The sequence below is a fragment of the Pinus tabuliformis genome, chromosome 9 (genome assembly GCF_031772625.1).
Source record: "Pinus tabuliformis cultivar Carrire ecotype Pingquan chromosome 9, CPIR1, whole genome shotgun sequence".
Classification (NCBI taxonomy): domain Eukaryota; kingdom Viridiplantae; phylum Streptophyta; class Pinopsida; order Pinales; family Pinaceae; genus Pinus; species Pinus tabuliformis.
In genome coordinates, this window is record NC_142307.1 from 463,550,168 (window position 1) to 463,576,108 (window position 25,941).

Genomic DNA, 25,941 nt, shown 5'->3' on the forward strand with positions numbered 1-25,941 from the left:
GAATGCTTCCCGTAACTTGCGAACTGTTGGGGAGAAAAGTTTGCTGGTCAACGATTGTAATTCCTCCTTGGAAGGGAAATGCAATCTTCCTAAAATAGGTCGACACAACAGCTGCCATGGAATATATCCATGGTCTTCCTAGTAGGATGTTGTAATCAAGATTCCCATTGATGACTTCAACATCTATTTCTACCGTTTTTCCCTCTAGTTCAACTTTCAAGTTATTTAGTATACCATATGGGGTATATGTCCTTCCGTCGAATGCTTTTAACGTCGTCGCAGACCTCGACAAGGTTGGAGATCCTAAAGTTTTCCAGCAACTCATCGACATAATGCATGTAGATGCCCCTTCATCAATAATTGTTCGATGAACAGTTTTGTTGAGGGCTTTCACTTGAATAAGGAAAGCTAGTTGAGCTGGTAACTGAGGGTCATATCCTTTATGATCAAAAGCCACAAGATTGGAATCCATTGGGTCAATTCCACCTATTGCTGATAATAAAGCTTGCTCTTGGGAGAAGCAATTTTGCGGTACCTCAAGTGTCGACATAATGGACGGCAATTGGGCCAGGTCCTCTATCTGTGCTATTTTTGCACAAGGATTAAATGTCGATTTGTGTACTGCTCCCTTTTGCGACTTTATCATTGGCTCAGGGACTATGGGTGGCACAACTTCGGTCGAAGTTGTTGTCGAACTACTAGGTTGTTCATTAGCCTTGTTGTTCGACAGCTTTGGATTCCTGTAATCCTTATTCCTTGTCAAAGCATCATTTTGCTGCTTTGATACAGACAACATAAGCACTTGGGATCGGGAAGCATTTTGATTAGCAACCAGCTCGGTTCTCGGGCTTGGAAACGGATCAGTCAACACAGCTGAGGTTTTCGAACTCTTAAAGAATCTTTTAAGCTCAGCTTTGTATGGAAAATCTGCTGTCCAATGATCCTCATCGCATATATGACACCCCGTAGGGGGTTTCTTTTTTCTCCCTTTCTTTTTCTTCTTGCCCCCTGGTTGCTTCAGTCGTTTGCCTTTGTCGTCTGACACGGCACTTACTTCCGAGGCAAGAAGTTCCTCATTTGCATTTTGACCAGAAATCATACGGGCCTTTTTAGATATAGCCTTTGTCGATTTCATGTCTGTTGCGCCAATCACGCCATCGCCGGCATGAGAGTCACTATTTGATTTAGGAGGAGGAGGAATTGAAAATTCCGGTCTAGGGGCGTCAGGTATTTTATCATAGAGCGTGTCGGACTGAGTATATACTAAGTCTAGATATTGTGCACGAGCAATAACTTGCTCCTCCGTTACGACTCCCCCCTTGGCCACATCTTCCATTATGGCAGGAAGTAATGACTTTATAAACCATTCAGCTAACAGCTGATCTGGAACGTAAGTCTTTACCATCCTGCGACGACGACGCCACTCATGTATATGATCGGATATATGTGTGGCCGTCGTCTGCTTGAAGTTGGTTAAGATTTCCGTTCCAGTTTCATACCTTATCGGCTAGGGAACTGAAATTGTCGAAAGAGGCTCTAGGTAATTCAATATAACATTTAGCCATTGGACCCGTCAATGTCCTCTGAAAAAGGCGAAGCCTTATCGAATCATCATTCAGGGTGTTCGACGAACACCACAGATGAAAAGTCATGACATGATTCGATGGGTCTTCACCTAGATTTCCATTGAATTTAGGAATGTCCGATGGAAGTTTATGCGGAATCGCTGGCCACCAAGGGGCATAAGCAATTGGATCATTCGTCAACCGGTTTAAATCTGGTAATTCTAGAGTTGCTACAAAGGGCAACTGTTGATTCAGGTTAGGCGAAGCATACCCAGGATAAGATGGAATCGCCTGAGCAGTGGGTCTTGGCATACCAGCATAATGTATTTGATGCTGGCAACTTTGACAAGTTTGATGGGCATAACCGTTATTATACGGTTGTCCATTACTTACAAAGACTTGTTGCTCGGGTCCTTGATATGATTGCTGGAATTGCGGTTGTTGAGTTTGAACCAACTCTGGTTGTTGGACCATTTGCTGTTGTCCAATACTGGATGATTGACCAAGATGAAGAGTCACAGTACTTGTTTGAGCCTGAGTCGCTCCAGATAAGGAGGCACTAACCGGAGGTTGTGATTGAGTTGTCGAGACAAGAGGCTGTTATATGGCAACCTGAGAAACTTGGGGTTGACATACAACAGGTAGCGCTTGTACTTGCGACGCAATCAACATACCAGGTATAGTGGCAACATTCGACACAGGGTGGACTAGTTGCATTGAATATGCAACCCTTGGTTGCTGAGGCAGTATTGGTACCCATCCACTGGATGTAATTCCAGTTTGACCTGAACTTTGTTGTAAACTCCCATATGGTTGTTCTCCGGGGGGGAACAATGAAAAGGCATACTGCCCTCCATATGGTGGCAATCCAGTGCTTAAAGGGTAGATTGGCCTTTGAAGACACATTGGATCAACTTGTTGAGTTTCAACATAAGAAATACCAGATGATAATCCGGATGAAGAAATAGGAACTAACCATGTCGTCGAAACAGTCTCTGATTGGACTCCAGCTTGTTGTTGACAATTTTCCGGGACAGATGGTATACCAGCGAACATCGTTGGAGTAGCAGCAGGAGGCTCTGCCGCTGCTGTGTCGGATGACACAGTCCTGGATGTCGACGGTTGTTCAGACATATTTAGTCTATCCAAAAGATTCCCTAGCGATTCTACAAGAACTTTGTGATGAAGGTAGACTAACTTCGAAGATCAACGCAGGAATAAAGGGTGATTGTTCCGTTTAAAATAAATTGTTAACGACGCTTTTAGACACAACTTGCTTTTTCAGTTTTAAAGAGTCGAGAAAAAGCTAAAGATGACTCTAGTCTCCTTCGATGTTTTAACGAGCCCGAAGTGACAAATGCTCGGATGGACTTTTTCAGTTATAGAGTTTGAAAAAGGCCAAAAGAAACTACTCCGGAGATCTAGGCAGAGGGTGTGCCAAACTTTTTACAAAACCACAGAATACGTTTTACGGTACGGGTGGTCGATCTTCGTGAATGCTGTGTTCACTGCATTGTGATCAGTAGGGCGGCCGACACGGCTTCCTAAGGATAAAGGCTTTGTTCCTATAGGGGTCTCCCAATATATACGCGACGGTACGTGGGAGCACAAGTCCGTATTGATACTTATCGCTTCACCGTGGAGGAATCACCCAACCACTCAACGCTAAGATATCACATTTAACGACGCCAGAACACGTCTCTAGCTTAGACCTCTATGTGTTTGCGTTATGTTTCAAAGTGTTGTTATGTAAATTCAATTTATTTTAAGTTGATCTTGTTTAGCAGTTTGCCTTTATGGATCACCACGAGATGTATGGTACAACTCCTAAATGCAGTCTAAGATGATAAGCAAGCTTTTCAATCTTTCAACTTTGAAAATATTAACTACTGAGGGAAAAGAAAGACATCATCTTTTCACACAAATCATAGAGCACACACTAATGCACTTTTCCCTAAATCAACATACAAGCTGTCAAAATGCACATGCACAATGTAGGTATTTCTTTTCTCTTTCTTAATGTTGATGTACTACAAAAAGAAAGCTGTTGTATAACTTTGAATTCAATTTCAAGTGAAAGCAAACAAGCTTTGTCCAAAATCAAAAGACACCTTAAGATTTACTTGTTTCGACACTAGAAATACATAAGTTCAAACCATATGACGAAAGCAAAAGCTCAATCAGCTATGAACAGCAAACAAACTAACTCTTAAGATCAAAACGACTCTTATCACAGGTCTAGATCTAAGAGGCCACAGCAAGACTAGTTCACTTTCGTTATGGGAAACTGCAAATGATGTAACAAATACACAAAGAACAAATACAGTTTCTTTATACAACCGAGGCGGAATAGTGGCAAAGAAAGGTGGTTTCAGATAGGTACATTGACTGATAACAGGCTGCAAAAACAAGGATGAAAACAGGGCAATAGGAAGCAGAGAACCCCAGTTGCACAAGGCAAAACTGGTTCAGCGCAGGTAGTACACTGTCAGTTTGACATTCAGCGTAGGTAGCCCCTTCCGGACCTGTGATGAAATGCAGACTGCCTTCATAGTGCCTGCAATGAGGAGAGAAACTCTCGTTTCTCTTGGTTTCTGGGTTACAGATTGCTAAAAAATCCACAGTTTTTGGCCAAATCAAAAGCTATCAATCAAGTACACACTAAAGGGTAATTAGGAGGATGAAAAGCTATCACTAAGAGCTGTTCAGAGTCCTTGTGGATCAGCTCTTCAAATCATAAACATGCCCAGAAACTGAGCTAGAGTAGCTGCCCTCTACTTTGCATTTGAAAGATCCAAATGCAGTTCGATTCGGTACTCCCTGTGTTTAAGAAATGAATAGCAAAAACACAAACAACCAACAAGATACGATCCCCAGTGGAGTCGCCAATTTGTTGTTGGGAAAAGTATCCAATACGGAATGACCCTATCCCACTCTAAGGGTGATAGTACCTCAGCAACAATCGAAGCAAAGCTATCTAAGATTCCTTCTTTATGAAAGTAAAATAGGGGAGAAAGAGATCCACTAACCGATGTCTTTCGCTAATGGTTGATCCAATCTTCTCTCCTTCCTGCTTGCTCCCAGCTCCTTGCTCTTTCACTGGACCAGCTACACCAAGATCCTGCAAAATGGCAAGAGAGGGAAACTACAAGAAGCATACATTCATAATTGATTCAAGGATTAGAATAAATCAAATACACAAGTATAACAATACATCATTGAGACACATGCATATAGAAGAACCTCAAATGCTTTATTAATGGAAGAAGTAAAGTTCAGGAAGTGATACAACCATAAGAGGCCCAATCCAGCATCACCTTCCCAGCAGAAAGAAATCTCCTCTTCACCTCCTTCAAAGCAAATCACCCAATAGTTCTAAACTCAAACCAACAGCACTTCCTTACATTCACAAGATTCCAGCTCCCCTAGACCTCATGAGAGAGATCTATATATAGGAGTTTTGGAGAAAGGATGAGTCAGCTTGAGGCTGGCATGAAGCTGACTAGTGTCCTCTCTCACTTTAGTTATTCTTCAGTTCTTGAGTCCACTTGGAGGTTCTTGCTTCCACTTGGAGATCTAGACCCTCTTACTCATCACCAGTCGAATTCCTTGATCCAAGTGTCATTTTGGAAGCTTCCTGGGCATTGACACCTTGAGGAATGACTGTGCCACATGTCTCAACTCGCCCAGCGTAGGTAGCCTTCTTTGCAGTTGACATTCAGCGTAGGTAGACAGTGGAGCAGTTGACATTCAGCACAGATGCTCAGTGGAGCAGTTGACATGATCCAGAATTGCCTTGTTTTTGAGTGTTTTCAGGTGGAGAACTTTTATTCAGTGCTGTGGTTTGCTGACCTTGTTCCTCTAGGGGTAGGAACAACATGTTTAGGGACTTTGGATCCCTTATATTATGGACATTTCATGCTTCATGCTGTAAGGCACAAAAATGTCTATAACAATGTGCACTTCAAGATATTTCTCCTCTAGATCAGAAAACAAATCTCGATCTCCTGTCATGTGAAAAGACGCACCACTGTCCAAGAACCATACTGATCCCATCACACTTGAAACAAAGCATGCGATCAATGAAAAATCAAGCTCAAACTGTGAGGCTAGAACCTCTCTTGCTGTAGATCCAGTAGCTTGCTTGTTCTTCTTCTTCTATGTACAATTAATGGCATAGTGTCCATGCTGGTGACAGTGAAAGCACTTCACCTTGGACATGTCCTGCTTCTTGCCTTTCGCACCAGACTGAGAAGCTTTCTTGTTCTTCCCCTTCTTTGCTTTGGCAACCAAAGCACAATTTTCTTCATCAGGTCCGTTTGATGAAGATCTATCCCTGGTATTCCACCTGATCTCCTCCTGCACAAGATCTGAACAAAGTCTCTCCCATCCTAGAAATTTCTCCTGACCATTGATAGAGTCCTAATAGGAATGCCAACTCTTCAGAAGACCAAGGAGAGAAAAGCTCACCAAGTCCTCATCATCGACAGTCACCCCCACACTTCCCAGCTCATCCATGCACTGAGTGAACTTCGTGAGATACTTGGGCATACTGTCTCCCTTCTTGTATTTGATGTTTCTGAGTTTATCTTTGAGTGTCATCCTCCTCTGATCGCTCTTGATTTGGAATAGATCTATCAATGCTTTCCACATCAAGTATGGAGAAGCCTTTCCATGCAAGCTGGACACAATGTGATCCTTCACACCCTCCAATACAATCCTTCAACACTTTACTGTCTTCTTTTGCCAAACCTCAGCTTCGGCAGCATCAGTAAGCTTTGGTACCTCAGCCTCTATGAACTCCTTCAACCCATTATCATCTAACACCACCTCCATCATGTCCTTCCATTCAATATAGTTCGAGTTGCCCTCAAGAGCATACTCCAATCGCAATCCATTGAAAAACATTGCAACGTTGACACCAAGAAAACACTGCTGCAAATTCGAATTCCACCAGCTCCAAACTCAACCGCCTCTGATCTAAGATTCGTGAGAACAAATTATTTCTCATATAGAGATTGACTGTATGGGCTTTTACTAGATATCTCACCTTCCAAAGGAAGGATGAATCCAGAGGCTACCTGGCCCAATTACAGACTCTGCCTGAAGAAATAGAATGTAAACACTTCCTGAATAGTAGATCTGATGATAAACAGCTCTGATACCATGTAGAAATTTTGAATAATAAACACTTATTCACAGAGATTATCCCAATTATACACTATTGTGGAATACATGCACAATACATAATCTCCTCTACGTTGATCATCAATTGAGCAACATTAAAAACAATGAAACATCAATCGCATGCACACATTAACACAGTATGTAACCCGGGGAAAGCTTACAGTTGAAAACCCCACACTATCTGTATATTAATGATGAGAACACATAACAATACATAGTACAATACTCCTCTCAAGTACTCAGTACTATCTCCACCTGTTACACACAAAACTAGCTCAGATCTGAACAAGTCACAGGTTCAAATCTTCTCCACTGCTTTGCCTGCCTCCACTGCACAATACTAGGTGAAAATCACGTGAGAACAGGATATAATTCCTTGGTATTGGCCCACAGTGTGCATTGCTCATTGGCATAAATCAATCCCATTGATTGTGCAAGATCTCATGCACAACTATAGTCACAACTGATAGCAATCTCAACCTCTAACACCTGTCTCCACTAAACTGTACATGCACTGAGTTAACTGATGTATTCTTCAGTTGCTTTATGAGTTAATAATTAGTGAATTAATTAATATTTAATTCACACAATTCATCACTAGTATATTCTTTAGTTAGACTAAAATACAACTAGTTCAACCAAGTCAAACTAAACACAACTCCATCAACTCCACATCCAACTCCACAGAACTCACATGAATGAGTTCTAACTGAAGTCCTCCATGCAATAGCTCAACTGACCCATAAGAAAAGCGTATTTCCTTTTGACAGCTGCATGTGCCACATCTGTAGCTCAAACTAAAGTGCTCCAAGAGGATAAGGTAATGTTTATAGTCTAAATATTATTATGAGAAATAATATTTGACTTTTCTATTTTTAGCCTGGCAGTCTAAAAATAGACTCTGATCACTCCGTTGTGAACCAGAAATAGAAGTCCATCTATTTTTCCCAACATGACCAATCATCCGTAAACAGAATCCTGCAACTCATAGACCATGATCCATATGTCTAAAAATAGACTTTGCGCCAAAAATACCCTGCAGGCCCACTTAGTGAAGGCAACTTCTTTCCACTAAGCTCCATCATCTTGTTGCATTCCCAACACTCCCTCTCAACAAGATATGGATTATCATCAACCCCTATCTTGCCTCGATGGTATTCGAATTTTCTCCTGGTGAGTGGCTTCGTCAAGATATCAGCACCCTGATCCTCCATTGGGATGTATGAAAGTAACATGATTCTCCATTGCACACAATCTCTGATATGATGGTACCTGATGTCAATGTGCTTAGATCTATCATGAAATACAGGATTAGCTAAGAGTTTAATGCAACTCTGGTTATCACAGTAAATCAGAGCAGGCTCCAAGTAAGAACTGAACAAACCGACCAGGATCTTCCTCATCCATATAGCCTCGCATGCAGCCAAACTTGCTGCCATATACCCGGCCTCTGCTAAACTGAGTGCCACGGATCTCTACTTCCTGTTGTACAAAGAAACTCCCGTCGAATCGATATTGAAGACCCCTCCTGATGTGCTCTTTCTATCCATTGGGCTCCCTGCCCAATCTACATCCGTGAAGCCACATAGCTTCACCTCATCCTCCTGTCTGTACCACAATCCATATCCCGATGTGCCTCTCAAATAATGCAATACATGCTTGCCTGCCTTCCAGAAGAGCTTGGTTGGCTTAACCATAGCTTGTGAAAGCTGGTTAACAGCATAGCATATATCGGGTGATGTATTGACCAGATACATAAGCGACCCGACCAACAGTCGATAAACAGTGGCATCCACTTCTTCTGCCGAAGTGGCATCCTCCTTCCTCCAACCTCTAGGAAGAGGAGTATCAACAGGCTTGCAGCCATGCATGTTTAACTTCTCTAGTATCTCCCGAGCATACTTACCCTGAGAAACAAATAGTCCATCACTGCGCTGCCAAATTTCCAATCCTAGGAAATAATGAAGGAGGCCCAAGTCCTTCATCTCAAACTCCTTAGCAAGATCATCCTTGCATGAAATTATCAACGGCTTATCACCCGTTAGAATCAAATCATCTACATAAAGTACAATGATAAGCAACTTACCATCCATCACAATCTGGTATAGGTTAGGATTCGCCTCACTCTTGGAGAATCCAAGTCCAGTGAAATAGCTGTCTATCCGTGTGTACCAAGCACGCGGTGCTTGTTTCAACCCATACAGTGCTCTCTTGAGCCTGCACACATGCAACTCGCTACTGAAGATCTCAAAACCTTCGGGCTGTTCTATGTACACCTCCTCCTCAATGACTCCGTTGAGGAATGTAGTCTTCACATCCATCTGATGAATGTGCCATCCCATCTGTGCTGAGAGAGCAAGAATCGTCTGTATGGAAGAATACCTTGCAACAAGTGCAAAGTTCTCGTCATAATTGATCCCCTCTATCTGTGAAAAGCCTCGGGCAACAAATCTTGCCTTGTACTTCTCCACACTCCCGTCAGCTACCTGCTTAACTTTGTAGATCCATCTCAAACCCACCACTGATTTCCCTTCCGATCTTGGGACAATCTCCCATGCACTGTTTATGACAATTTAATCATACTCTTCCACCATGGCGTCTAACCATGCGGGATCCTCCACAGCTTCCTCGAAAGAGAATGGCTTAGTCACAACACATTGCTCATAAGAGCCATGTATCCATTGTACCGATCAGGCGACTGTCTCTATCTACGTTGGGCTGTAGGTGGTCCTACAACTTTCTCTGCATACCAGGAAGACTCGTGCGTGTTCCCTGAGGAAAAGAACTAGAGAGTCAGACTATTATTTCCAGAAAGCTGCGAGAATTTAAGAAGTAAGTTCTGTATACCAATAGCTTCATCTATTTATATGCTGAATTGCTCTGTTTGAACGGTCATCTAGTTTGGTATTAGAGCCAATAGTTTGGTCATATGAATATCCACGCTCACCGCACCAAAGATGGAGGGGTAAAAATCATTCCAAATCAGTCAAATTACCCTAGGATTTCCAAGCCAATAGTTTTGCCAGAGAAACATGTTTTACCAGTAGAAAGTCCAGTCCAAAGTGGAAGAAGGTCTTTTTACAGACAGTTATCTATACCAGAAGAGCAGCCGTCTACTTCCACAAGTACCCCCCGGTCTGAAAAGCAATTGTATATACCTGAAGAAAAACCTTTTTTAGCTGTAAATAAAATGTTTAGAACTCATGTACAGAATTATCCACCTACGGAAGAATATAGATATGCAAATAAAAGATTTTTCAGAGGAGGAAAATGGCCACCAAAAACAAAGTTTTGTGTCTCTTCTTCAATGTCTAAACAGCCTGCTACCAGAGCAGATTTTGCACCTCTCCTAGAACATGAATCACAAGAACCCAATGATTTGGAACAAGTATATCAAGTAGGAAATTATTTGACTACTTGGTGTTCTCATGCTGAAAATGTTCTAGACAATTTAGGACAACAAGCAGATCTGATAAATCAAAATTTAAAATTGTTGTATGAAGAGCAACAGGAAGAAAAGAGAGAAAGAGAGGAGAGAAGAAAAAGAAAAATGAAGAAGAAGGGTAAGAAAATCCCAAAATTTCATGTAGATATGACAGCCCCAAATTACTGGGATTTAGAAGAAGAAGTACCAGAAACAAGTGATGGAGAAGGGACTTCCAGAGACACTGGAAAATTAACCAGTGGATCTTCTAGAACGTTCAAAGCAGAAAAACCTTTTGAATCTAAGAAGGAAGTCATGTCTTTAGAAAAAGCTGCAATAAAATTTCCATCCTTTATTATGCCATCAATAAAGAATCAAAATAAAGCTCACATCCTAAGAGAAGCTAAGTACCCTAGAGTTGAAGAAGATCTGTTTGCTACAAATTCTGGTGGTTACATTCTAGATCTAGATAACTCATCCAATCCTGGTGAGTCTATTAGAATCTGGATAGGAGCCTTATATCAAATGCAGGTCACAACAAGATTAGACAATGTGTCTATCATGATCTTAGAAGAAAAGAGGATGGCAAGGATAGTGTTTGATTGGTGGATGGCAGGATCAGAGGCAGAAAGAATAGCAGTCATGGAAGCAGGATTAGCTACATTTGAAATGCTATTAAAAACTCAATTCATTCCAGAACCAAAAGATGAAAAGAAACAGCTATTGACTGACCTTAGCCGCATGGAACTTAAAGATCTAAAATATTTAGATCAATTTGGTAAAGAATTTATGGCTAAAGTCTTTAAAGCTAATCTGTTTAATGATATTGCTCAAAAAGTTTCTTTTTTGTCAAAGTTGCCAGGAAACTTAGGAGATTTGATTATGAAAGATCTTGAGGTTCAAATGAGAAGTTTAGAACAAGTTTATTGGGTTGATCTTCTGTTTAGAGTGTCAGAAAAGGTCAAATATTTGTGTTGGCAGAAGAAGGCGCATGACATCACCCCGAGTTCAGATGTCTGCAGAACTGTATTACCATGGACGCCTTTTAAATCAAAGAAGAAGAAATACAAAAGGTATGGTAGATACAAACCCAAAATAGTATCGAACCCAAAGAGACCTTTCAGAAAATTCAGATATTTGAAAAAGAGAACAGCTCCAAGAAACAACAATTGTTGTTTCATTTGTAAAAAGGAAGGACATTTTGCTAGGAAGTGTCCTCAGAAATCATCTAGTAAACTTAAAGCTTGTATAGATATTGAAGAATTTCAAGATGATTGGTCTGTAGTAGAATCAGATGAAGAAATTTCTGATGTATATATTCTTACAGAAGTTTCAGACAATGAAGATGAAGAACCTGTACAGAAAATGAATATTTGTACAAATTGTTCTGATGATGATTTTTATAGTGAACAGCACTATAGTGATATAGAAAGTTCTTCAACTATTGTATCAAGCGAGACAGAAGATATTTCAGACTCAGAATCAATTTCTGAAGAAGGATCAGAAGAAACAGAAGTATCAGAGAGAACAAATAGAGGTAAACAAATTGCATCACCTTTACCTCAATTCAATTCTTTATGTCCATTTGAAAATAAAATTGCACCATCAACTAGTATACCTTTGCCAGAGATTTCAAGAAATGAACAAAATACTTTGTTGAAAAAGATTGTGAAAACAGAGAGCTTGATTTATATTCCAGTAGAAGTTCAAGTCAGAAATGAATGGATTTCAGTAGATGCATTTGTAGATACTGGAGGATCAAATAATCTAGCTCGACCATCTTTGTTCAAATCTCTCTGGAAACCATTAAAAAATATACTAGTTTCAGAAACAATTGGAGGATCTGTCCAGCTCACACATTATGTAGACAATATTTCTTTAAAAGTTGGAGGGAGTATTGTAAAAATTTCAGCAATTCAGCACTATGACCCTTCAGCAAGTTTGATGTTAGGCATGCCATTTATAAATTCTGTGCTTCCAGTAACTATCAGCCAAGATAAGTTGATAATAAATCTGAAGAAAAAGGCTATATCTGTGCCTAGACTAAGCATTGCAAACTCTGAAGCTAGGCATGAGAATAGACAAAAGAAAGTAGGAACTAGAAGGCCGACTAAAGATTCAAATGATTGGCAAGAGGTCCTACAAATCTATGAAGCCAGAGCAGAAAAGATAAATAAACAATCAGCATGCATTGAAGAAAATTGGTCTACAGAACAGAAAGATATATACCAGAGACTTCTGAAAAGTTGTTCGGACAACCCACAACAGTTTTGGGAAACTGAAAGTCCGATGCAGGAGATAGTCACCTTACATGACAATGGGGTAAAAGGTAAAGTGATTCCTTGTACACCATCTGATGAACAAGAAATGAGGAATCAAATTCAAGAACTACTAAAAATGCAGCTAATAGAAATCAGTGAATCTCATTATGCATGTTCTGCATTTCTAGTTAGAAATCATTCTGAGATAGTAAGAGGTAAACCACGGATGGTGATTAATTACAAACCTCTTAATGCAATTACTCAGAATTTTAATTACCCATTGCCAAGACCAGAAGTAATAATGCAGAAGATTCAACATAGTAAGGTGTTCAGTAAATTCGACATGAAGTCGGGATACTATCAGATACAGATTCAGCCAGAAGACAGACACAAAACAGCTTTCATATGTCCTGCAGGATTTTATCAATGGAAAGTTGTTCCATTTGGATTGAAGAACGCTCCAGCCTTTTTCCAAAGAAGGATGGATTATATTTTTGCTAAATATGATTTTATAGTTACATATATAGATGATATTCTTATCCATAGTCCAGATGCAAATACTCATTTGAAACATCTAGAAATTTTCCTTGAAGAAGTTAAAAAGCATGGCATAGTTTTGTCAGAAAAAAAGATGTCCTTATTTCAGGATAGCATTGATTTTTTGGGGATAAATGTTGCAAATGGTTCTATTCAAATGCAGCCCCATGTGTTAACAAAATTGACACAGTTTCCTGATGAACTGAAGGACAAAAAGGCAATCCAAAGGTTTATTGGAGTTCTGAATTACTTGCACAAATACATTCCAAAACTCTCAGAAAAGACAGCTGCTATAAGAAGACACAGCGACGGAGGATGGTCAGAAGAAGCAACTGAAGCAGTGAAGAAACTTAAAGAAGAATGTCAGCGATTACCAAAGCTTCAACCACCAGGTGATGGTTTATTAATTTTTCAAACTGATGCTTCTCTTAACTTTTGGTCAACTGTATTGTTGGAACAAAGAAGAAATAGTAAAGGAGAGATTGAAGAAAATTTGTGTGGATATGCTTCCGGGGAATTCACAGCAAGTCAGAAAAACTATTTTATAGCTGAAAAGGAAACATTGGCTATCTTCAACGGGATTCAGAGGTTTGAAGTATATCTAACCCCGGTAAGGTTTTTAATTAGAACAGACTCCAAAAATTTTAAATATTTTCTGACAGCAAAGATTTCAAGACAACTTGCAAAGGGCAGGATTTTAGCCTGGCAAATCTGGTTTCAGCAGTTTGAGTTTGACGTCGAGTGGATACCAGGTAACTCGAATTTCTTGACAGACGTTCTAACCAGAGACATGAGCAAAATGTTCATAACCTGTAAATATTCAGTTTTTGAGATCCCAGGAAAAGGCCCTTCAGATGATAGTTTTGCAACTTTTGTAGATAGATTTCGAATCTTAGAAAATTATGCAAGTCTTGTCACAGATGAAATCAAGAAATTGGTTGGTTTTAGACTAAGAAGGAATTGGTGGATCAGAAAATGCTAAGCATGGCAGTCAAAAAATCTGGGTATATCTCTACGCCTTGATGAAAACTTGGTGAAAGTATTTTCTTTACCAAATATGAAGGTTAAGCTTTTCTTCAGAAGCTTATCTGATTTATGGTCTAGCATCTACACAGATGAAATGATTTGGACACTCAGAGTCTTGAATTACTATCAGATCATAGGCACTGTTGACTTTGCCCTTAGCATTTTTACAGGTGCCAAAATTCTGGACCTAGAAGAAATTCCCATAAAAGAAGAAATGGTAAAATATCTGCTTTCTCTAAGAATTCCAGATATATTTGAGGAACTAGAGTCCTCTTTCCTCCAAAGGATAGATGACAATTATGCAAATACTGATACTTTTCCTCAGTATGAAATTTTTGAGAAGTTTGCAGATTGGAGATTTCAAGAAGGAAAATGCAGAAAAATTCAGGTTACCAGAGTATCTCAATGCATACAAAGATCCCTCCAGTATTTAAAAACATATGCTTATCAGTGGGATTTTCATAGTTTGAGAATGAGAGACAGTATAGAACCAAATCCTTTTTCTCAAATATTCAGTCATGAAACGATTGGTAATTCTGAATCCGGTAACAATCAAGAGTTAATCAAACAGCATGCTGAATGGTTCCATGAGTTTGGAAATTTGAGGTTGGCTGAAAAAATTCAAATTCTTAATAAAATGGATAGCCTGCAAGGACAACCAAAAGCCTTAAAATTTGCAATTAATCAAAGGGCTTTAATCACCATCTCAATTATATCTCCAAATTGGAACAATAATGTCATCCACATCATTAGTCTGATGATCTCTAAAAGAATATGCACTTCAATAATTTTTGAGTTAGGATGGCAGCATAAAGACTGTTTGAGCGAAAACTGCAGGTTGTGGGTACAGCACTCGATTGAAAGCTCCACTAATATGTTTCAGATATTTAAATGGGAATCATTAGATGGGATAGAATTGGCAGTACAAAGATCACCAGCAGCACGAAATGCATTTAAAGATTCTTTTCTAGATATTGAAATAAGTGCTCTTCCTTTTTTGAACAAGTGGGAAAAACAGGAGTTGATGCATACACCACTACAACCAGGACTTCACAGAATCAAAACAAATATCATGAAAGGAGAATCGTCGTCTGCAACATCTCACAGTATGACAAGATCGCCAAAAGAAAAAGGAGAAATGACAGATGCACAAGATCCAAACGAGGGAATCGAAGAACAGTACAACCGACTTATGAATAGGTACCATCAACAACTCATCGATGAGTACGAGCCATCTGCCGGATCGTCCGAAGAAGATTTATGGGAGACAAGGAGTCCCACAGGACCTTGGTAAAAGAAGATCGTAGCATAAGAATCTCTTGTCAGCAATGTAATAATGTTGGTTACATGTTGTGACAGGAATCTTTTGTACCAAAGAAAGATTGAGTAGACACCGTCGGTGGAAAAAGATACCGACAGGACCCTCAATTATTTCTATCTTATGTCATGTCTTAGCTAAGTTTAGATTCGTTTTAGGGCTATTTAAGAAAGGGTCTACATGAGTTCAGGCATCGTTCGATTGAGAGCATGTGTGTTGTAATGAACTCTGAGACACTTCTGTTGTAATAAGCTTTGTATTCTGTTCTTGCTTTTTATTAATATCGAAGCCTTCTGGGCCGTCTGTCTGAGGACAGTTCTGCACGTCTGAGGATAGTTTTTGTTTTCCGAAAGAGGTTGAACTGTAAGGCGCTGGAGTAAGGACCCGTGGAGAGAGGTCGTGGAAGACTCGTGCGTGTTCCCTAAGGAAAAGAACTAGAGAGTCAGACTATTATTTCCAGAAAGCTGCGAGAATTTAAGAAGTAAGTTCTGTATACCAATAGCTTCATCTATTTATATGCTGAATTTCTCTGTTTGAACGGTCATCTACCAGAATTTAAGAAGTAAGTTCTGTATACCAATAGCTTCATCTATTTATATGCTGAATTGCTCTGTTTGAACGGTCATCTAGTTTGGTATCAGAGCCCTGTAACGGCCCTGTATAATTCTATAGACAGAACCTGAGACAAGCTAGGAGCATTTGAAAGGCATCTTTGTTTTACATTGTGCTGAGTAAATAAAAGCTTTATCAGTCAATTTCTGGAATAGAATTATACCTTTCAAAGATGGCCAAATTTTTAAGATCTTTCTCTACCATTGATAAAAGATCAATATCTGAAGTAGAAAATAGATCTGTTGAGTTTGAGATAAATGAACATGAAAAAGTAGAAGATCCAGAAAGCTGGAACCCCCTGCATTAGATACTAAGGAAATCTATCCGGTTCCGATGATGTTTAAGCTTTCTAAGAAATATTACTTCAAAGAAGTTGAAGTTAAGATTAGAATTAAAGGTCCACATGTGCAGATAATAGGACTTAATATATTTTCAGAAGATGAAATAAAAAAGTTTAGGAAATATGCTAAAGAAGGAAGATTTTATTACCTACATTTCGGAGCTATAAGGATTGGTTTGGCTCCCCTATTTAGACATGGTTTAAATACTCCCTGCATAGCAGAATTGTTTGATTCAAGGCACAATGAATATGATCATGCAAGAATAGGAACAATACTGGGAAATTTGATGTCTGGTTGTCAGCACGGAACAATTTATCCTGATTATGCAATTAGTCTGACAGACATACATCTTAAAGATTGTTGGAAAGCCTTGATAGGAGTGCAAGGACTGTCTATGGCAGATGAGAGTGAATTCTTGTTTGTAATTGTTCAAACTTCCTTTCAGTTAACAAATACAATACATCCTAAACTAAAACAGCCGGTGTTGAAAGACTGTGTCACTGTAGGGATCGAAAATGCACAGATTGAAGGTGTGCATTATGACAAAGAAACATTACCCGATCACTGGTATATTCAATATAAGTCTTTGGCTTCAGATGATATAAGCAGAAAAATTAAAAGATTGGCTCTTGAAGATGGAGGGGTAAAAATCATTCCAAATCAGTCAAATTACCCTAGGATTTCCAAGCCAATAGTTTTGCCAGAGAAACATGTTTTACCAGTATAAAGTCCAGTCCAAAGTGGAAGAAGGTCTTTTTACAGACAGTTATCTATACCAGAAGAGCAGCCGTCTACTTCCACAAGTACCCCCCGGTCTGAAAAGCAATTGTATATACCTGAAGAAAAACCTTTTTTAGCTGTAAATAAAATGTTTAGAACTCATGTACAGAATTATCCACCTATGGAAGAATATAGATATGCAAATAAAAGATTTGTCAGAGGAGGAAAATGGCCACCAAAAACAAAGTTTTGTGTCTCTTCTTCAATGTCTAAACAGCCTGCTACCAGAGCAGATTGTGCACCTCTCCTAGAACATGAATCACAAGAACCCAATGATTTGGAACAAGTATATCAAGTAGGAAATTATTTGACTACTTGGTGTTCTCATGCTGAAAATGTTCTAGACAATTTAGGACAACAAGCAGATCTGATAAATGAAAATTTAAAATTGTTGTATGAAGAGCAACAGGAAGAAAAGAGAGAAAGAGAGGAGAGAAGAAAAAGAAAAATGAAGAAGAAGGGTAAGAAAATCCCAAAATTTCATGTAGATATGACAGCCCCAAATTACTGGGATTTAGAAGAAGAAGTACCAAAAACAAGTGATGGAGAAGGGACTTCCAGAGACACTGGAAAATTAACCAGTGGATCTTCTAGAACGTTCAAAGCAGAAAAACCTTTTGAATCTAAGAAGGAAGTCATGTCTTTAGAACAAGCTGCAATAAAATTTCCATCCTTTATTATGCCATCAATAAAGAATCAAAATAAAGCTCACATCCTAAGAGAAGCTAAGTACCCTAGAGTTGAAGAAGATCTGTTTGCTACAAATTCTGGTGGTTACATTCTAGATCTAGATAACTCATCCAATCCTGGTGAGTCTATTAGAATCTGGATAGGAGCCTTATATCAAATGCAGGTCACAACAAGATTAGACAATGTGTCTATCATGATCTTAGCAGAAAAGAGGATGGCAGGGATAGTGTTTGATTGGTGGATGGCAGGATCAGAGGCAGAAAGAATAGCAGTCATGGAAGCAGGATTAGCTACATTTGAAATGCTGTTAAAAAATCAATTCATTCCAGAACCAAAAGATGAAAAGAAACAGCTATTGACTGACCTTAGCCGCATGGAACTTAAAGATCTAAAATATTTAGATCAATTTGGTAAAGAATTTATGGCTAAAGTCTTTAAATCTAATCTGTTTAATGATATTGCTCAAAAAGTTTCTTTTTTGTCAAAGTTGCCAGGAAACTTAGGAGATTTGATTATGAAAGATCTTGAGGTTCAAATGAGAAGTTTAGAACAAGTTTATTGGGTTTGAGCCAGTTGCTCAGCTTCTGTCCAGAGCTTTCGCCCTCTAATGGTTGGCGCTACATGAGTGGTATCTTCCACTCCATGAACTTCGTCCTGTGGCTGATCCACATCCTAGGGCTCATCTTTAGGAACTAATAGCTCCTCATCTACATGCAAGTGTAGCTCCCTCTCAAGCGAACACTTCATGGCTTTCTCCTCCTGAAATTTTATATCCCGTCGCAAAACAGTCTTTCCACTATCTTGAAAATACACACGATAGTTGTGGGGAATATTAGTGTACCCCAGAAATATCCCAACCTCTGCAGTCAGCTCCAACTTCTTCCTGGCATCCTTCGTCACATGCATGTAAATGTTAGCACCAAAAATCCTCAAATGAGAAAGGTCAGGCTTCTTACTAGAATAAGCCTCCTCGGGTGTACTCATGCCAAGTATCCTGTGAGGACAACAATTCTGCACATATACTGCAGTATTGCATGCTTCTGCCCACAAGTGAAGGGGTAGGCCCTGATCATGCAACATCGCCCATGCAGCACCCACGATGATTCTGTTCTTTCGCTCAGCAACCCCGTTCTGCTATAGGTTATGGGGAGCTATGAGCTCTCTTCGAATCTCTTCTGCACTGCAGAAATCCTTGAACTCGCCAAAGATGTATTCACCACCATTGTCGCAACTAAGAGCCTTCCCTTTCTTCCCCGAATCCTTCTCAACCAGTGCTTTGAACTCATAGAACTTTGAGTATGTCTCGCTCTTCTTCTGCATGAAGAAGATTCAGCACTTATGAGAGAAATCATCAACAAAGATCACATAATACCTATGTTTTTCTGTCGAAGCTACTAAGAAAGGTCCACACACGTCTGTGTGAATTCTCTCAAGGATTTTCATGGCGTGACTATCCTTCTTGTGTAAGGTGTCTTTCACAAACTTTCCCAAAGTACACCCCTTGCATTGATCTAACTGCGCAAGAGTGCCTTTAGGAAGCTGTGAGGATCATAAGTCCAAATAAAACTCTTTTTCAAATGCATTCTCTCAAGGATTTCTTCTACCTCTTTTCCTGCTTTTCTATTATTACAAACAAATGGGCGTAAGTGATCCTTTATCCTTAACTGAGCTTTCTTCTTGGCTTTAATAAAATGGATTTGATTAGAAATTATCATTTGCCTGTAGTACTCCAGGGAAAATAATCTCATGGGGACATATTTAGGCAGTTTGAATGGAGGCAACTAACACCCATAAATCCTGATCTCGGTATGGTTCTGGTACAAGTACCAGTCTCCAATCTTTTATTGCTTGGATAATTGAAGAATTCTCTTAATATCATCACTGATTCTAGGAGGGGAACTTCCTATCAACATAGTAGCTATAGGATGGACAAACTTATCAATAAAATCTATATAAGAATAAGGAGAAGAAGGAGAATAATGAAAAATGGAAGTTTGGAAGATGACTGACCTAAGGTTCCCTCTAGTGTCAAGCTTTTTTTACAGAGAAAGGGAATTTGTCAGCTTAATAGTAAAGGAAAAGATGATACAGGACTAAAGAATATTTGAATACCCTCTCATTCTCTAGTCTCATGAACTGGTCATGCATTTTGTTAGCAATGAATGCAGCATAGTAATATTTAGCTGCGGGAGGTTGACCAGGGGTAAAAAGAGTCATGAAGGCTAAGGTCAAATCATCTACATACTCACTGGTGGTCAAACCCATAATACAGGGAATCATGGTAACAATATCTTTGCCTAAATCAGTGAAAAAGCATGACATGTAGGGAGGGGGGTCTTTTGGCTTGTGCTCCTTATCAATGAAGTCTAACAAACTCTACTAATTTCAGAAATAGACATCTTTGTAGATTTCTCAAATAATTCTGCAATGGAAAGGGGAGTGAGGTTCTGGCCAGGTTGTATTTGCAGCATTTCATTAATAGACTTAGCTGTAATGGTGAAAAGGATTCTTTGGTCTTTGGACATTACAACTCTCAAATTGGGGTTTTAATTTGCATGGCATTGGTGGACAATATCTGGGAAAATGTGTACAATGGGGAACTGATATTTGGGGAGGTTGGACTCCCAAAGACCTATGTTATCAGAGTGGTTTAGGTAATTGTCTCGGTACCTGCAGTAGAATTTCAAGGGGCTATCATCAAAATTAAGGTCTTTAATTTGAAAATCTTTATCAACCAAGGGGAAGTAGTCCAAATCCCTGTGGGGAGTAGTGATTGGAGCAATGTTTAGGGAAATTGGAGCTTCCATCCTTGGTTCTTATGTTTTCAAGGAAGAAAGTTGGGCGTTTTCAAGGAATTTCAGGAAAAACAAGTGCTTGGGGAAGCTGGGGACTAAGGAAATAGCTTAATTGTATTGAATTATTTGAATTTATATCAATTTAGTGGAAGTTCAGTCTGAAATAGGGTTTCTGAGAGGGAAATGCGGTAAATACCTGTTTTTGGTCAACTGTCTCGACAAATGGCTACAGTGAAGGCTTTCAAGGTGCACACAGTAGTCCACAGTGGTCTGGAGTTCAGCAACTGATGGCGGTTGATAGTTGGGAGTCACTTACTAGACTGGATGTACTCTATGTGTGCATGGAAGATAGAAGTCACTTTCTCGGAAAAAAAAGGAAAATAATGAACTTTTTGGTTTCTATGCACAAAGTCAATGATTTTTGGCGGGTGAATGAAAATGACAGTTGGCGGCAACTGATTGAGGGGACACTTTTTTGTTTAGTGGAGGCAGTAAATGGGAGCGGTAATGGTTTTCATCACACTGCCTTTGGGGGGTTAGTGGTTTTCGTGGAGGGTCGTGCGATGCCATAGATCGAGTGACACGTAGCACTGGCGAAAAGTCAAAACTGCTCATATTGCGTGATTAAAATTAGCCCCAAAGGTTTATACGATATAGGTGAGAGTCATTGGATGTGGGGAGGTTTATTGGACAGTAGTCGGCAGTAGGAAGTGGCGAGGATTTAATGGAGGGGCCTGATGATAATCAAAATGACTTTAATTACATCGGGGGTGATATGATTGGCGGAGAGGTTATTAATTAATCCAGGTGATTAATTAATCCCTTTTTAATGCATCAGAGGTTTGGCTCTTAATTAATCACGATTCGATTAATTAATCCAACTAAGTTAGCATTATTATAGTTTATTTTTCAAACCATCGGGAGGGGATATTTACTTTTTGTGGGATTTTAATTAATTAATACGGGAAAGGGTTATTGTTTTTGGGAGTTAAATAATAATAAAAATTAAAAATTAATATGAATATGGAAAGGAAAAAGCACCAAGTAAATGTTTCCAAAAATACATTTCATCATCCAACATTATGACTTAGGCTAAAATGTGTTTGGGGGGTTTTATAAAGAACCTTTATTTTCCTAAGTAAAATAGTGATTTTACTTAGGAAAAGAATTTGAAGGGAATGAGTGAATTATGAAGGGGTTTTAGCACTTAGGCCTTGCAAGTTATTGGGCCGAGGGTCTGGTCACTCTAGAAGTCAGAGAAATGCTCTGAGCCCCTTTGACTTTCAGGTTGTTGGTGCCTTAGTACTTGTGGGAAATTAGTAAAATTTAGGGAAAAATGAGTGAGGAGGTTAATTAGTTTGACTTTTGTCTCTGATGTAAATGTCTTCATTGTCATCCATACTTTATAAAAGTGATGAAAGAAAAAGATTTAAGCTTTTAACTTAACCATTCATCATACATAATTCTGCAACCAATCGTCTACTTACCCACCTACACATCATACCATTTATACTTCTTTTATTAGGGTGCACTTAAACTGGCAAACCCTTCTCAAACTTTTATTTTTCTTTTACAATGGAAATCTATCTAAGTCTATCCTTATTACATACAAGTGCTTAGATTAAGCTATTGAGCTGCTTTTATTCACTCTACCTATCTACTTATCTGCAAAGATTAAACAATTTGGTAAGATTTTATTTTCTATATCTATAAACATGGAATTCTAAACATGGAATAACCAATATTAAGCTATTTGGTTTCCATGGATTGTGGCATAAGTAACAAGTTGCACACAATCTTTATTAAAAAAGTGAAATAGCAGTGGCATTTGGACTTGCGCACTTTCATGGTATTTTTTCTTTTCCTTGGGGTTCATTTTCTTTCATTTTATTTTTATTTTTTACAAATATGGAAAACATTTGCAACAAGCAAAGGTATGTACATATTTCAGAGCTAAACCAAGTTGATCATGATATATGACACCTATTGGTATAGGAACATAACAGTGGCTTCACTTGGGGATGGCTTTCCTTGGTGGGAAGTCAAGAACAGTAGATCAATGGCCTTCTGAAAGACCGTGATTTTACTCTGCAATTTCCTTTTCCTTGCTGCTTTATTGTTATGTATGATAGTAATATTTCCGAAGCTTAGGGCCTTCTCTTCGGGCTTCAACTTCAAAACTTTTACCATCCAATCAACACTAAACATTATGAAGGATATAGTATGTACAACTAAACTTGTAAAATTAGTAAACTGGGTCAATGTAGTGCTTTAACATTCGACCATTGACTGGTCCTCCTTCAATCTTTGCACCATTCAATTATTTAAGAAAATATGCATTATTTCCTCTGAAGGCATATATAATGTATGACCCTTTCCACAGTAAGTCAAACTTCCCATGTTTCCCTTTGTCCTTTCTTCTTGAATCCCACTTTAACACTTTGTCTCCCAGATAAAAGTCTTCTGCTTTGGTCCTTTTGTCAGAGATCTTCTTACATTTTTCTTGCAGTACTTGGGCTCTATTGTATACTTCTTCCCTGGTTTGCTGTAAATGGATAGTCTGGTTAATTCTCCTCTATATATCATTTGGTTCCACTTGGGCTTCCTGAAGTAACTTCATGACTGGAACTCCTAAAGATGAGGGGAAAACTACCTCCATTCCATAAACTAGCTCATAGGGACTGATTCCAATGGACTTCTTAGTAGTAAGCCTATCTACCCACAAAGAATTGGTTAATTTCTTGTTCCAAGTTTTCTTATTATCTTCCAATAGTTTTTTGATAATATTTATTAGACTTTTATTGGAAGATTCTGCAAGTCCATTCCCCTGAGGATAGTAAGCTATGGAATGACCAAGTGTTATATGATACTTGTGACAGAAATCAATCATTTTCTTTGAATTGAAGGCTGCAGTGTTATCTGTGATAATTTGTCAGGACAACCGAACCTAGACAGAATATTAGACTCTAGAAAACCTATTATTATAGTATCAGTGGCCTGTCTAGAGGGAATAGCTTCTATCCATTTGGTGAAGTAATCAGTTGCAGTGAGGATCCATTTATGCTAAGCAGAAGAGGGTGGATGGATTTCTCCAATGAAGTCAAGACCCCATTTTTGAAAAGGTTTTTCTGTGGAAATAGGTTTCAAAGGCAAGGGTAAGAGTTTTCTTTTTCCTTTAAAGATCTGACACTTGTGGCAAGAAGTTACAAATTTTTTAACATCTAGAAACAAGGTTGACCAATAAAATCTAGCTCTTAGAATTTTTTCAGTAGTTGACTTCCAGTAGAGATGCCCACCAAAATCCCCTGCATGAAATTCTTGGAGTACTTTGTTAGATTCTTCCTTTAATAAACAGTTTAACAAATTGCCTTCATGATTTTTCCAAAATAAAGTATTATCCATAATGAAAATTTCGAAGCTTTCATTTTCAAAAACCTACTCGTAGTTTTGAATAACCCTAGAGGAGCTTGCAGGTCTTGTAGAACATATATAATATCAGCATACCAGGGGGAATCTAGAAAAGGCTGGTTGATCTGTGGAGTCGCCATCTCCTGTTCGTTATCTAGTTCTGCAATCAAATTTATGTCTAGGGCTTGGTAATTTGTTTCTACCATGAGTTCGGCCAACCCTTGACCTTTAATTAACCTGGTAGGTTTTATCTATATATCATATTCTAAAATAGTAGCTATCCATTTCCCCTCTTGCCATCAACTCCATCCTGTGTCAGGATATCTTTGACTACAACATTTGGAACATAAGCTACTACATGAGAATACAAAATATATACTCTAAAATCTTTAATAGCCTTTACCAAAGCAAAAGCTTGTTTCTCCATTATCTTATACTTTAGTGAGGCATCTCTAAGAGCTTTACTAAAAAAGGCTATTGGTTTTTCACATTCTTGATCATCCTTTTGTAGCAAAACTGCAGCTATGGTGTGTTCTGATGCAAAGGAAAAGATAATGAAGTCTTTGTCAAATTTTGGGCTTGTGAGGACTGGTGTTTGAGTTAAGGCTAATTTTATTTCTTCGAATGATTGTTTAGCCTCTACTGTCCACTTAATAGTCGAATATTTTTTCAACATGTTATTTAATAATCTAATTAGTTCAACTAAGTTAGAGATGAACCTTCATAAAAAAATTATTTTTCCTAAAAATGCCTGAAGTTCTCTAATGTTTCTTGGGTGAGGTATTTGCAAGATAGCTTCAATCCTGGTTGGGTCAATCCAGATTCCATCTTTAGAGATAATGTGGCCTAATAGTTTTCCTTATTCCAAACCAAATAAAGATTTCTTTGGGTTCAGAGAAATGCCAAATTTTCTGTATTTAAGAAAAACTTGCCTGAGATGATCCAAATGTTGTTGATTTGACTTTGAAAAGACTGTTATATCATCAAGGTATATAACTAGAAAATCATGGATCTCCTTTTCCAAGGCAATATCCATTTCTCTTTGAAAGGTGGCCCCTTCATTTTTCAATCCAAAGGGCATTTTGAAATACATGAAGGTGCCCCATGGTGTTGTGAATGCAGTTTTTTCTTGATCATCAGGATGGAATAAAATTTGGTTGTAACCTGAGAATCCATCTAAAAGTGAAATCCTTGTAGAACCTACTACCCTTCCTAGTATGTGATCCATTGTAGGTAAGGGATAGTTGTCTTTGAGTGAGACTTTGTTCAAATTTCTAAGGTCAACACACAGTCTGATTTCTCCTGTTTTCTTTCTTGTAGGGACAAGATTAGACACCCAATCTAAAAACCTAATGGGAGCAATGATTCCTGCTTCATACATTCATTTGATCTCTTTTTCAACGTAAGGTAATAAAACAGGATTAATTCTTCTTAGCTTTTTCCTAAAAGGTTTTTGATCTTCTTTCAAAGGGATAGTGTGTTGAATAATACTAGTATCATAGGATTTTAAGTCTTCGTAACTCCAGGCAAAAACATCCTTGAATTCTTTCATTAGCTCAATATATTTCATTTTTTTATCAAGGGGTAATGATTTGGACAATTTTATCAGCTTAAGATTCTCTTGAGTTCCTATGTTGCATTCTTCAATGTTTGCTCTCAAGGGCTCCATCTTCGGCTTTTTAGGAATATCATTAGAGTCAAATAGGTCCTCCAAAGGAGTTAATCCCTTGGGTAATTTATTATCTTTTAGATTTATAACTTCAGTTTCATCATCAATTATTTCATCAGTGTCCATTTGCTTTAAGTCCTGAACATCTATTTTCATGAATTTAGTAGGGTGAAGCATGTTTATTGAGTTTTCTTCCAATTTGTTAATGTCTAACTCATTAGTGTGATCAAAATATGAAACTATGTCTACATCTATTAATGCTAGCAAGTTCTTCATCTAATGTCAGAAAGTGATTAATCTGCTTATCGTTTTCAAAAACTTTCCAATT